General features: G+C 43.1%; 1 protein-coding gene across 2 annotated transcripts in view; it reads right to left on the reverse strand.

Annotated features, from left to right (window-relative positions):
• The window catches only part of LOC143298190 (con-Ins Im2-like), a 124,198-nt gene extending 123,093 nt beyond the window's left edge, over positions 1-1,105 (reverse strand). For both annotated transcript variants that reach the window (XM_076610947.1, XM_076610951.1), the window contains exon 1: positions 782-1,105. The gene's annotated coding sequence lies outside the window, so the exon portion shown is untranslated. The remainder of the gene's footprint in view (positions 1-781) is intronic.
• Between the last annotated feature and the right edge of the window lie 14,077 nt (positions 1,106-15,182).

The raw sequence follows: 15,182 nt of genomic DNA on the forward strand, positions 1-15,182 counted from the left end.
CTGGTTTAAGTAGTCAAAACAGCGAGCACAAGCCGGTTAGGCAAAACCAGTGGTTTTCAAAACTGCTGTATGCTGTTGAAGTTGGCTTCTGGGTCAGTCTTTCAGCGCTTTGACCTTGAAGCGTTGTCGATGACATACATTGTCACCGCCTTCGCTGCATCCATCACCACGTCACTGCTCTGCCGTGTGAGTGGTGAAAAGGTCAACAAACTCCTCTTCGCACTAGTACCATGCAGCTGTGTGGGCTGAAGCACTGAATATTATAACACCTGCTGCTGCTGCTGCTGCTGCTGCTGTTGCTCCTACTGCTGCTACTACTACTACTACTACTACTACTACTGATGCCACTGTATGATTACTTTTATTTCTGTTGTTGCTACTGACAGTTAAGAGGAAAACTCGTAGGGTATATCTTATCTTCAGAACCACACTCAAAGACAGATGACAAGCAGTAAAACACACACACAAAAACACACGTTAAGTACAAACAAACGTCAAAGTTTCTTCCATACCAGCAAACAGAAAGAAGGGGAAAAAAACAACAGATACTTAAGGACAGACGGAGACAAAGAATATTTTTGAGCATATGTATGTACTTGTGTTGTTGTTTAGAATCAAATCGAATCAAATTATGATGCTTAGAGCCTCGCCGACCACTAAGGCCATCTCAAGGCTATCGCCACGTTAGCATCTACTTCAAGTCAAGGGTAAAAAAGTTGTTCAGAATGACAAATGAATAAATAAATAGATAAAGAAATAAATAAATAGATAAATCGCTTACCTCTCCCGGCAACTCCTGTCACAAGCGGTCAGCCGCGTCGACGACGTCACAGCTAGACACCACCCTCGCCACAGCCAAAAACTGAAGTCGCTGATGACATCACCCGGTGCCTACGTCACAGCCACGATGCGACTCTTGACGTCACATCAGCAGGCAGAGTTTATTCAAGGAGACAGCGGCGGCGGTGTCGGCGGCGGCGGCTGACTCCGACCGAGGGAAAGCGCCCGTCTTTTGTGCACGTGCACACGAGCCAACGGTTTGGAGAAGAAAGAATACAGCAGCAACGGTAAATGTGAATCAGGAAACATCACTTTTCCGCTTGTGCGTGCGTGCGTGCGTGCGTGCGTGCGTGTGTGTGTGTGTGTGTGTGTGTGTGTGAACGTGTGTGTGTGTGTGTGTGTGTGTGAACGTGTGTGTGTGTGTGTGTGTGTGTGCGTGAACGTGTGTGTGTGTGTGTGTGTGTGTGTGTTCTGTTCGCTGTGTGTGCTGTTCGCTGTGTGTGTCTATGTATGCTGGGGTGGGGTAGGGGTTGTGAGTGTTTTGGTGGAAGGAGGTTGAGCGGTGGGGGGGGGCTGAGGGTGGATGAGGGGTAGGGATGGTATGTATATGAGTATGTATAGGGAGAGGGTGCAGAGTGGGTTGGCGCTGATGCGGCAGATGAGGGAGTGTGTGTGTGTGGGACTGAGGTGTAAATTTGTGGGTGGTGGTAGCGTGGATGTGGGGATTTTCGGTGTGTGTGTGTGTGTGTGTGTGTGTGTGTGTGTGTGTGTTCTGAGTGATCTACAGTATACTGTGTTATCCTCTTGGGTAACTGGTTGCTTTGTTCTCTAGTCAGCTCTACTCCACCACGCTCTACTCTACTCCACTCTACTCTACTCCACTCCACTCCGCTCTGTTCTACTCCACTCTACTCCGCTCTACTCCACTCTACTCTACTCCACTCTACTCTACTCTACTCTACCCAACTCTTCTCTACTCCACTCCACTCCGCTCTGTTCTGCTCCACTCTACTCCACTCTACTCCATTCTCCTCCACTCCACTCTGCTCTACTCCACTACCCTCTACTCTACTCCATTCAGCTCCGTTCTACTCCACTCTACTCTGCTCAACTCCACTCCACTCTACTCTATTGTACTCTACACCACTATACTCTTCTCTGCTCTCTTCCACTCAGCTCCACTCAGCTCCACTCCACTCTACTCCGCTTTACTCCACTCCACTTTACTCTACACTACTCTACTCCATTACCCTCCACTCTACTTCACTCAGCTCCGTTCTACTCCACTCTACTCTGCTCAGCTCAACTCAGCTCTACTGTACTCTACTCCACTCTCCTCCACTCCACTCAGCTCCACTCCACTCCACTCTACTCTACACTACTCTACTCCATTACCCTTCGCTCTGCTCAACTCAGCTCCGCTCTACTCTGCTCTACTCTGTTCAACTCCACTCCACTCTACTCTACTCTACTCTACTCTACTCCACTACCTCACTGTACTCTGATCCGCTCCAATCTGCTCTACTCTACTCTGCTACAGTCCGATAGTTCGACGCGTCAATAATCCGAAGTGTCGACAACCCGACTTGTCGAAAGTCCGACGGTGAAAATGATCCGACATGTCATCCGAAAAGCCGCTGAACTGAAATATTTTGGCCGACGTGGCAATAATTCGAAAGTTCATTGTTTTCTTGAAGACATGAAAAAAATTGTTATCCTGCATGTTTTTCCATCAGAAGGTTAATTCCATGTGGTGTTACTCACTTGTTTGTTTGTTTTTTGAACTGTTATGTTCAATATTTTCAGGCCACTGCCACACATACACGCACACCTGTCTGACCTTCTGTCTGTCTGTCTATCTCTCTCTCCCTCCCTCCCTCTCTCTCTCTCTCTCTCTCTCTCTCTCTCGCGCGCGCGCGATGTGTGTGTGTGTCTGTGTCTGTGTGTCTCTGTCTCTGTCTCTGTCTTTGTCTGTCTGTCTGTCTGTCTGTCTCTCTCTCTCTTTCTCTCTCTCTCTCTGGAAGAGAGTCCTGGAAGAAGAAAACATCTCTGATGAAAATGTGAATATGTCTCAAGATAGTGACAATCATAATGTTGTATTCAAAATGAATGAATGTGATGTTGATTATGTTGTTGATGGGTTTGATTATTGTTATGTATTGAATCGTCCTGTATCCAAAGAGGTTGTGATGATTTCTATGGAGAAAAAAAATAATAAAAAGTTAAAATGTGGTAAGGCAGCAGGACCTGATAGTGTGATCGGTGAACTCCTTAAAAACGCTAATGATGTAGTGGTTGACTTTTTGGTGAAATATTTTGATGTGGTATACCCTGACAACTGGCAAGAAACTATTATTCTTCCTTTATTCGAAAAAGGCAATGTCAATTATCCAAATATTTATAGAGGTATTTCGTTGTCTGACATAAGTAGTAAGCTTTTTATTTCTATTATAAATTCGAGACTTCAAGAATGGATAGATCAGAATAATATAACAGGAGAATACCTTGATCTTATGTTCACACTGTTAGCATTTATTCAAAAGCAATTCATATCTTTCATATCTGATAGAAAATTGTATGTTGCCTTTATAGATTTTGAGAAGGCGTTCGATTCTATATCGCGGAAACTTCTTTGGCCTACATTGTTGAAAAATGGTATTAAAGGAAAATTATTTCGATGTATAAAAAGTATGTACAATATCGTTAAGGCTAGGATTAGGGTTGGAACACGAATCACGGGTTATATCAATTGTACTAATGGTGTAAAACAAGGTGATGTGTGTAGCCCTGTTCTTTTCTCTTTATTCATTAATGAGTTAGCTCAAGAGATCATCCATAAAGGAAGGCATGGTGCAAATGTAAGTTATGATATGATTGAATTGTTTATTCTTTTGTTTGCTGATGACATTGCGTTACTATCAGAAACTGTGATTAGCTTACAGACGCAATTAAACAATCTTTACAACGCCGCATCTGAGCTACAACTTAAAGTTAATATGGATAAGAGTAGCATTGTAGTTTTTAGGAAAGGTGGATATATAGCTGGTACAGAGAGATGGTTTTATAATACGATTAAGATGTCAGCTGTAAATTCATATCGTTATTTAAGAATATTGTTCTCTACCAAACTGAGTTTCAGTAACGTATGTCAGGATTTGGCTAGCGGGGGAAAAGAGCTGCGTTTAGTATTATGTTTAAGCTGTATAAATTAAATTTTAACGATATAAATATATTATTAAAATTGTTTGATGCCCAGGTGCAGCCCATTCTGCTTTATGGTGCAGAACTATGGGGTTTGGATAAAGCTTCTGCTGCAATAGAGAGTGTTCATCAATTCTTTTTGAAAAAAATACCTAGGAGTCAGCACATAAACATCAAACGCTCTTATTTATGGCGAATTAGACAGGCTTCCATTGACTATTTACTCCGGCACGTCTGCTAATCGATATTGTCTGAAACTGACACGAATGGAAGCACACAGACTACCTTTCAAGGCCTATAAAATGCTTTTAGTTTAGCTAACAAAGGAAAAACTGGGCTTCTAAGGTTCGTGATACACTAGCGACGTATGGGGCTTTTTTTCGTATTGGAAAATCAGTGGGTGGGTTGTGTTAACTCTTTTATAAAGTTGTTTAAACAAAGACTTGTCGATTGTGGTTGGCAAAAGTGGAAAAGTCACTTTAATGATAGCGATAGATTCTTTGAGTACAGAAAATCTAAAACCAATCATAACATAGAACCATACCTTATGATTGATCTAAATAGATATGTAAGGTATATACTAACAAGATTTCGATTTGAAATTTCTGATATTGCGGTACATAGTTTCAGATACAAAGAACACAATGTGAATATGATGAAATACCCTTTATGCAGAAATGCCACTGAGACTGAGGTACATTTTGTACTCTGTTGCCCTGCCCTTGATGATCTTAGATTTCAGTTTATACCAGCCAAATATTATATATATATATATATATATATATATATATATATATATATATATATATATATATATATATATATATATAAACAGTTACTTTAGACTTTCATTACCTCTGGTTGTTAGAAATGAACTTGTAATGAACAATTTTGCTGTATTCTTGTACCAAACATTCAAAAGAAGAGAAATAGTTAGCTCATTACCAATGACGTAGTATTACTATTACTGTTATACTGTGTAATATTGATAATCACTGCTAACGTTGCATCCAATTTGGCACTTATGTTTTCATGTTTATATCCTGGCCTTTGTGAATAAATTCCAATTCCAATTCCAGTTCCAATTCTCTCTCTCTCTATTATATATATATATATATATATATATATATATATATATATATATATATAAACATGTGTGGTTTTTAGGACAATCAGATTATAACGTCAGACTTGAAAGAGCTGGGTGCAGAGATTTTACGGAGTGAAACATGGCAATGTATTGTACTGGATTGTATTGTAATTCATTACTCTTTGGTCACAACAGATTTCTCTGTGTGACATTTGGGCTGGTCTCCTCAGGGAGAGCGCGTCGCTATAGTGCAGTACCACTGGGGTTTTTTGTTTGTTTGTTTTTTCAACCCGCAACAGTATTTGTTTTCCTATCAAAGTTGAATTTTCTACAGAAATCTGCCAGAGACAATCCTTTAGTTGACGTGGGTTCTTTTGCGTCTGCCAAGTGCACACTGGACACGGGACCTTGGTTTATCGTCTCATCCGAATCACTACCGTCCAGACCACCTTTAAGGTCTAGTGGAGGGGGAGAACTAAACAGGCCTACTGGCGAATGTGGGATTCAAACCTGTGCGCTCAGATTTTCTCGCTTCCTAAGCGGACGAATGACCACTAGGCCATCACTCCATACAGAGAGCAAAGCATGGCAGAACGATCCATTTAATTTCTTCTTCTTCTTCTTCTTCTTCTTCTTCTTCTTCTTCTTCTTCGTCTCCTCCTCCTCCTCTTCTTCTTCTTCTCCTCCTCCTCCTCCCCCTTCTTCTTCTTCTTCTTCTTCTTCTTCTTCTTCTTCTCCTCCTCCTCTTTAATTTCTTCTTCTTCTTCTTCTTCTTCTTCTTCTTCTTCTTCTTCTTCTTCTTCTTCTTCTTCTCCTCCTCCTCCTCCTCCTCCTCCTCCTCTTCTCCTCCTCCTCCTCCTCCTCCTCCCCCTCCTTCTTCTTCTCCTCCTCCTCTTTAATTTCTTCTTCTTCTTCTTCTCCTCCTCCTCGTCGTCTTCTTCTTCTCCTCCTCCTCCTCCTCCTCCCCCTTCTTCTTCTTCTTCTCCTCCTCCTCCTCTTTAATTTCTTCTTCTTCTTCTTCTTCTTCTTCTTCTCCTCCTCCTCCTCCTCCTCCTCCTGCTTCTTCTTCTTCTTCTTCTTCTTCTTCTTCTTCTTCTTCTTCTTCTTCTTCTTCTTCACCTCCTCCTCCTCCTCCTCCTTCTTCTTCTCGTCGTTGTGTTGTCTGTTACCCACGAAGGATCGTGCTGGCTGGAGACAGACTGTGACAGAAGCGAGCCGAGGACAGAAGTGAAGCACACAACTTGTCGAGAAATGGGGCAGCGGAGGAAGACACACACGATACTGAATTGCGCTCCAGGACTGGTTTATTCAGACATTACAGAAACTGTTCAAACTCCTTCGTGCTAACATCTAAAAGTTAAAACTTTCATAGCCACATGCGGCCATAGTGTCAATGAATCTATATTCATGGTGTCAATGAATTCATATTCACAATGTCAATGAAGTCAATGAATTCATATTCACGGTGTCAGTGAATTCACATTCACGGTGTCAGTGAATTCATATTCACGGTGTCAATGAATTCACAGTGAATTCATATTCACGGTGTCAATGAATTCATATTCACGGTGTCAATGAATTCATATCCACGGTGTCAATGAATTTATATGCTGTTGTTTCCATAACCCACCGAATGCTGACATGGATTACTGGATCCTTAACGTGGGTATTTGATCTTCTGCTTGTGTACACACAAGAAGGGGGTTCAGGCACAAGCAGGTCTGCACATATGTTGACCTGGGAGATCAGAAAAATCTCCACCCTTTACCCACCAGGCGCCGTTCCCGAGATTCGAACCCGTGATCCGACGGGCGCAATAGCCGAATGGTTAAAGCGTTGGACTTTCAATCTGAGGGTCCCGGGTTCGAATCACGGTGACGGCGCCTGGTGGGTAAAGGGTGGTGATTTTTTACGATCTCCCAGGTCAACATATGTGCAGACCTGCTAGTGCCTGAACCCCCTTCGTGTGTATATGCAAGCAGAAGATCAAATACGCACGTTAAAGATCCTGTAATCCATGTCAGCGTTCGGTGGGTTATGGAAACAAGAACATACCCAGCATGCACACCCCCGAAAACGGAGTATGGCTGCCTACATGGCGGGATAAAAACGGTCATACACGTAAAAGCCCACTCGTGTGCATACGAGTGAACGCAGAAGAAGAAGAAGAAGAACCCGTGATGCTCAGATTGAAAGTCCAACGCTTCAACCACTCGGCTATTTCGCCCGTCCTTCCGTGTCCAAAGTCAGGTACCCGTTCACACCTGGGTGGGTTGAGGAAAAGTCCAGAGGAAAATGCCTTTCCCATGGACACAACACCATGCTGACATGAAGCCTCGAACCCTGGTCACTGGTGTACACTGGATCAGAAGTCAAATCTCGGTAACGGCGCCTGGTGGGTAAAGGGTGGAGATTTTTCAGATCTCCCAGGTAAACCTGTGTACAGATCTGTTCGTGCCTGAACCCCCTTCGTGTGTATACGCACACAGAAGATCAAATACACACGTTAAAGATCCTGTAATCCATGTCTGCGTTCTGTAGGTTATGGAAACAAGAACATACCCAACATGCACACCCCCGAAAACAGAGTATGGCAGCCTACATGGCGGGGCAAATGAACAAAACGGTCATACACGTAAAATGTTACTGTCTGTATGAGTGTGTATGTGTGTAATTGAAACCTGATTGAATGACACAGGAAACGAATGACGAGCGCGTAAATGGCAGCCGTCAGTCGGTTCTACCCAGGTAGGCAGCCTGTTGCGCAAATCACTCCGTCTTTATACAGCTCTTAGAGCTTGGTCTCCGACCGAGGATAGGGGCTATATAAGTACTCATATCATATCATATCATATCATAACCAGCCAAACTGACTCTGTCACGCGGCGCCTCTGTGTGAACCCTATCGGGGACAAATCGGTTGTTTTTGCTGCTTTACTACTCCCTACAGTATCTTTGGTATGACGCAGAACAGTCAGTATAACAAACTTACTAATCCCTTCAGTAGGTTATCTTTGGTATGACGCAAAACAGAAAGTTTTCGAACTCGAAATTAATGAACGACTCAAGCCAGACACCATTGGTGGACAAATTGCTCTTCACCGGCCAACACTGAAACATAGTTATTATCTGGAATACAGTACTTGTTTGTTTTTGTCGAACTGGTACGTGGGTTTGCACAGATCATAAAACGTCAGAGCATTCGTGTGTGTGTGTGTGTGTGTGTGTGTGTGTGTGTGTGTGTGTGTGTGTGTGTGTGTGTGTGTGTGTGTGTGTGTGAGTGCGTGCGTGCGTGCGTGTGTGTGTGTGTGTGTGTGTGTGTGTGTGTGTGTATCTGTGTCTGTGTATCTGTGTCTGTGTGTAGCACTTTTGTGTGTGTGTGTGTGTGTGTGTGTGTGCGTGCGTGCGTGCGTGCGTGCGTTCATGTATGTGGTGTGTTTGCGCTCTTACGTATAAGACAGAGAGAGGGTTGGCCGACTGACGGCTGCCATTGGGTGCTCATCATTCGTTTCCTGTGTGATTTAATCAAATTTCAGGCACGCACACATGCACACTTAGACAGACATGTAACATTTTACGAATGACCGTTTTCTTTATTTACTCCGCCATGTAGGCTGCCATACTCCGCTTTCGAGGATGTGCATGCTGGTTATGTTCTTGTTTCCACAACCCACCGAACGCTAACATGGATTGCAGGATCTTTAGCGAGCGTATTTGATCTTCTGCGTGCGCATCCACATGAAGGGGGTTCAGGCACAAGTAGGTCTGCATACTGACCTGGGAGATGGTAAAAATCTCCACCCTTTACCCACCAGGCGCCGTTACCGAGATTTGAATCCGGGACCCCGAGATTGAAGGTCCAACGTACGCTTTAACAACTCGGCTATTGCACCCGTCATAGGCTGCTGTGTGCCGGAATTTCACCATGATTTCACCATGCCCCAAAGAAGAAAGCTGTGAGCATTATATCATAATTATTATTTATTTATTTATTTATGTAAGCTTATCTATTATTTATTCACCTTTTTTTTCTTCTTCTTTTTTTTTTTTTCTCAAGGCCTGACTAAGCGCGTTGGGTTACGCTGCTGGTCAGGCATCTGCTTGGCAGATGTGGTGTAGCGTATATGGATTTGTCCGAACGCAGTGACGCCTCCTTGAGCTACTGAAACTGAAACTGAAACTGTGAGCATTCCGAAGTGGTCATTCACTTTTTGTGGGCCTTGCAGGTGTGTCTTCATTTTCTGATGGAAGGAACATGATCACTTTAAACAGACACGGCCGACGAACTAATATGCTGGGTGTTATTTGCTCTCCAAGTTTCATTTAATCTTTAACTCTCTCCATACGAACGGCGAAAGAGACGACGTCAACAGCGTTTCACCCCAATTACCGTCATCAAAATATTGCAAGCGAAGGCTCTTATACTGAAGACGTGAATGTTGACAAAGAATACCACAATTCTGACGACGGAAGCTAAAGGTTGGGTCATTCAGACACCCACTGGACATCCGAGGGGTCTGTGTAGAGGAGAAGAGAGGACTGGCCGTACTGAGTGAGTTAAAACACGAGCATAAAAACGAGCATTACCCCAATTTCGAAACGCTATAATATCTGAATTCAGCGACTATTCCTTAGAAATCGTCAGTTTTTGTTTTCAAGTGGTCAGTAATTTGGTACATTGATCATGTATCTGTTTTGTTTTGTTTTATCTGTGTGGATGCCATCGATTGTACTGACAGTCAATGAATCTGTCACACAACAAAAAAGACATCGAAACAAACCAAAAACAGCAAGAGGAGATGGGGGCGCGCGGGGGGGGCGAGGGGGGTCGCAGACAAACAGATAGACAGACAGACAGAAAGGCAGGCTCTGAATGAAAGAAAGAAAAACAGGGAGACAAAGAGAGCAGAGGCAGACAAAGATGAACTAAAAGTGTACACTAAAAGGACACATACGCGCATAAATCAACCGAGGAAGACAGTAGCTTCAAATGTATTTTGCGATCGGCTTTTCTTTCTTTCTTTCTTTTTTTTTTTTTTTTTTTCTTCTTCTTCTTCTTCTCCTTCTTCTTATCATCATTTTTTTTTTAAATTCACTCTTCTCTGTCGAAGTAGAATTGGTGAAACTGCTTAGTAAACCTTTAAAATTGGCTGCAATCAAAGACAAATGTCCAGTCTGGACAGTTAATCTAGCGTGTTCGCCATCACTTCGATCAACAGGGATCACCACAAAAAAAAAGCTAAGGACCACATTGGAACTTGCTATGCATTCTTCTTGGAAGCATGGTAAAAATCAATAATGCTGATTGTTTCGGCAAACTGTGGTGAATGCAGTCAATGTAATGAGCACCATTCATGACAAAGAGGGGATTTTTTCCCTTTTTTTTAAACGATGGAAATGGACATTTTTCGTTCATAAACCCATGAATAAGTGTAATCTTGCTGGGTTTTTTGTTTGTTTTCTCTGTGTGTGTGTGTGTGTGTGTGTGTGTGTGTGTGTGTGTGTGTGTGTGTGTGTGTGTGTGTGTGTGTGTGTGTGTGTGTTCTTTTTTTTCTGAACGCATTTTTCTTGATGCACGTGTGCCTGCAACAACCGTCTTTGTGTTCAATGATCGAGAAGGCCACTAGCGGCAGACCATAATAGATTAAATCATTTCTCGATTTTTTGTTAGTTTGTTTTTTGATGATACATATATATATATATATATATATATATATATATATATATATATATATATATATATATATATATATATATATATATATATATTGATATTTTCTTTTCTTTCCTTTTTATGGGGGTGGGGGGTGGGGGGGGGGGTGGTGGCTGCCACTCTATGAAAACATTCCTGCTTTTATGAAGTTGTCCTGAAGTTTTTTGTGTGAAGTATGTAAGTCTTTGTGTCTGGGCAACAGCCAGACTGAGCATCTCTTAGTTTTTACTGCATTGGATGGCGTTTGAGACCAGAGCTGCAAGAGGTGGCTTTAAGCGTAGAAATAAGAAATAAACGATGAGAGTAACAAGTATACAAAAAAAATAATTAAAAGAAAAAGAAAAAAAGAGAAAAAATTAATTGTCACAACTTTTTGTTTACTTCAGACGGGCGCAACAGCCGAGTGGTTAAAGCGTTGGACTTTCAATCTGAGGGTCACGGGTTCGAATCACGGTGACGGCGCCTGGTGGGTAAAGGGTGGAGATTTTTCCGATCTCCCGTGTCAACATGTGTGCAGACCTGCTAGCGCCTGAACCCCCCTTCGTGTGTATACGGCAAGCAGAAGATCAAATGCGCACGTTAAAGATCCATTTAATTCATGTCAGTGTTCGGTGGGTTATGGAAACAAGAACATACCCAGCATGCAAACCCCCGAAAGCGGAGTATGGCTGCCTACATGGCGGGGTAAAAGCGGTTATACACGTAAAAGCCCACTCGTGCACATACGAGTGAACGTGGGAGTTGCAGCCCACGAACACAGAAAAAGAAGTTTACATGTGTTGTTTCCTTTGTTTCTCTTTACTGTGTCTGCCCACCCAAATCTGTTTTTTTCATGTACTTTTGTTAGTCTCTTTCATTTTTCTTCCTTTATTTCTTTCATTCAGACATTCTATTTCAGTCTCACTTTTTGTTTCATTTGTTTGTTTTGTTTTTTTGTTTGTTTGTTGTTATTATTGTTGTGTGTGTGCGTTGCGCGCGCGCGCGTGTGTGTGTGTGTGTGTGTTTCTTTGTTGTTTATTCGTGTGTTTGTTTGTCGCTTCCTGTCTTCTTCTTTCTATCATTAACGTCGGTTTCAATCTTTCAAGATTCTTTTTCGTTACTATTTTAGTGTTTCTTTCGTTTGATGTAACCTAGCTGTGGAAAACGTACATTTTTATAGACCAAATTTTGAACTGTAATAAATGTCATATAGATATTTTAATGAATAATTATGCGCACGTTGAAGAGGCATTAGTCTTGAGACCAAGCTAAAGGTCTACAGAGCAGTAGTTCTCCCCACACTACTGTACGCCTGCGAAACTTGGACAGTGTACCAACGACATGCCAAGAAGCTGAACCACTTCCACACAACATGCCTAAGGAAGCTACTGAACATCAAGTGGCAAGACAAGACCCCAGACACAGAGGTGCTCGCAAAAGCCACCCTTCCCAGCATCTTCACCATCCTGATGCAGTCCCAGCTTCGCTGGGCTGGACACGTGGCGCGCATGCCAGACCATCGGCTGCCCAAAAGGCTCTTCTATGGCGAGCTGCAACAAGGGAAGAGATCACACGGAGGTCAGAAGAAGCGCTTCAGAGATACTCTGAAAGTCTCTCTGAAAGCGTTTGATATCAACCCTGACTCCTGGGAGGAATCTGCAGTGGACCGTGACAAATGGCGCGCTGCTGTGCACAAAGGCGCCAGGTTGTGCGAGGCCAACAGGACTGCTGCAGCTGTTGAGAAGAAGCAGGCCAGAAAGTCACGGGCAAACAAGCTCCCTGACAATGATATGCCTGTCTTTGTCTGCCCCAACTGTCAGCGAACATTTCGTGCGCAGATTGGACTATTCAGCCATCTGCGCACTCACAGATAGATTCATGAGCATCTTTCCCCCCACCCCACCACCACCCTCCCCCCATCCCCCATCCCCCATCTGGATGACAACGATGGTCATCATCGATCTCGATGGACACACCACCATGCGCACGTTTAACATTTTAAGAGACCAATTTTTGAACTGTAATAAAAACGTCATACAAATATTCAGGTGAATAATTATGTGCACGTTTAAGGGGTCTAGGTTGTTGTTTGGTTGGGGGGAAAAAAACAACACAGGATGAGAAGTTATTTATTTGTTCACATCTAACGACAATTGCAAAGTATACACCCAATTTGTTTCCCCACCCATTCAGCTTTAGAGTATAGAGAGGGGTGGGGGGTGGGGGAGGGGTGTCGTGGGAACGAACGTGTTGCTGGTGCGTTCGGGTGGTCACTGAGCGAAGTATCAATTCCCCGTACCTTGTCCATGACGATGGTCGTGGATTTTTGCTAGTGACTGTCTGGGGACACGCACGTGCCTGCTGCGTTCTCTGCACGGTTCATCAGTGCCCAGCTGACACCCGATCGTTTTTCCTCCGGGTAGCTGTAGGTCCTCGCGCCAGTGTTCTGTGCGGTTCCAGCCATCAGGGTAGCAGTACCCACCTGGAAGTGTTGCAGTGTCCTAGCTGCTTCCATTGCCAGTCTCCTTCAGCTATGGTTGCTGTTTGACTGCTCGGCACTTCAAATGCTTCTCAGGGATTCTCCACTGTTTGTCACCAGGCAATTTTGGGGTCAAAGCACAGAGTGGTCCAGTAACGGCAGTTCCTACACTACTTTCTTCTCAGGGATTCATCTTACTCGTCGTTTCCACTTGAAATCATAGTCATCGTCCACTGGTTTTTGTTCCCGTCAGTTCCGTCATCGCCGCCGTCTGTTCAACGCTATGTCATCATCGCGTCAGCAGAGACTTCATTTCAGCACCTCCAGTGTTTGTGCATATTATATCTATCCCCCAACACACACACACACGCACGCACACACGCACGCATGCATACATCAGTAGTGCTTAATCACCGTGGTTCTCCATCACCTCTTCGATAATTGTGAACTCTGTTTTTTCGTCATACAGGCATCGTTCATCATCCTGGTGCTTAAAGATTCCAGAAGTCTGCATGTGCACATGCATACATAAATCACGAGTCAAACCTGTAAAACTGTGGCCACAGTATCATATAATAATGTCTTTCTTTCGTGTTCGTTCCTTCTTTCTTGTTTTCATGTAGGCTTTTACCTGCGTCGTTATTGTTGCTAAGTGTTTCTCGCTGATGTGTGATTAAGACCCTTTGATTTGTATCATTGCAAGTTCTGGATAAAAACAAATTTCTAAATGTGTGAACTTTTATCATCGTGTGTGTGTGTATGTGCGTGCGTGCGTGCGTGTGTGTGTGTGTGTGTGATTTGAGCGTTAGAAGTGGATGGGATGGGGGTTTCTAATCCGCAATTGTCTTTTAGCATGATTTTTCCTTTCCAAACGTGTTCAAAAAATGTTGTTCATCGTTTCCTGGTAAATTTGGGAATGTTTTTCTTTAGTCTCGTTTGGTTTCTTTTGTTTTCACCTTTGTTTGTTTAACTGAACAAACAACCAATAGGCTTCCATTCAGCTTCAGACGTACCACTTGAACATCCCACAAAGACACTCACTCAATGGTCGATTCAACATTCTTCATTCTCGTCATCATACCAAAGACAAACAAATCCCCACCAGATTGTTCCCCGAACAAGATTCATAACTATATAAACGGCTATTATCATAAAGACTCATGCATGGTCAGCTTGGGCAGGGAAAGAGCAACTGGAGACCAACATCACATTTGGGGCAGAATAAAAGCAAAGATCTGTGGTGTGAAAATAGAGAAAACATAAAAAAAACAAAAAAAAAACAAAAAACACGCCCCCGCACGCAAATAAACGAGAAATCTTTTCACACATGCAAAGTCAGATGGTTAGAATAGGAGATGGAGCACTAGACAAGGTTCTGACTCAAGGAGCTAAGATATAATTATGGGCTGACCCCACTTCGAAGAGTGCTTGGTGAAGTGGTCGAATGGTTAGAGCGATAGATTCTCAGTCGAGTTCCCCACCCCCACCTCCCAAGTTCAACCCCTGGTTTTCAGTGCACCTGATTGGTGAAGGGTGGACCTCAGGTAACGTATGTGCCAAAAAAAACCTCAATAGTGTATGCAGACGTAATATCAAATACGCACGTTAAAGATCCTGTAATCCAGTACACAGCAAGGTGAAAATGACTCTGATGCACCATATTCTGATGATGAGTGTCAGTATTCAGAAAACAACACCCAGAGTTGATGAAGCCATTCCATCTCTACTTCAGTGTTTGTATTCGAAATACAGATTCAGACATTTTGGAAATTTTCTGCAGACACCAGCTCCTGGATATCTGCAGACAGTATGGAATTGGAATAAACTTTTCTTTAAATTGACAGGATGCGCTAATCGCTGTATCGCCTTATGGTCCAGAACATGCGGTGCTTTCATTGGGGAAAACTTAATGTGGCTTCATGACACAAATCTATAAAATA

Source organism: Babylonia areolata, chromosome 23 (assembly GCF_041734735.1).
Source record: "Babylonia areolata isolate BAREFJ2019XMU chromosome 23, ASM4173473v1, whole genome shotgun sequence".
NCBI lineage: Eukaryota > Metazoa > Mollusca > Gastropoda > Neogastropoda > Buccinidae > Babylonia > Babylonia areolata.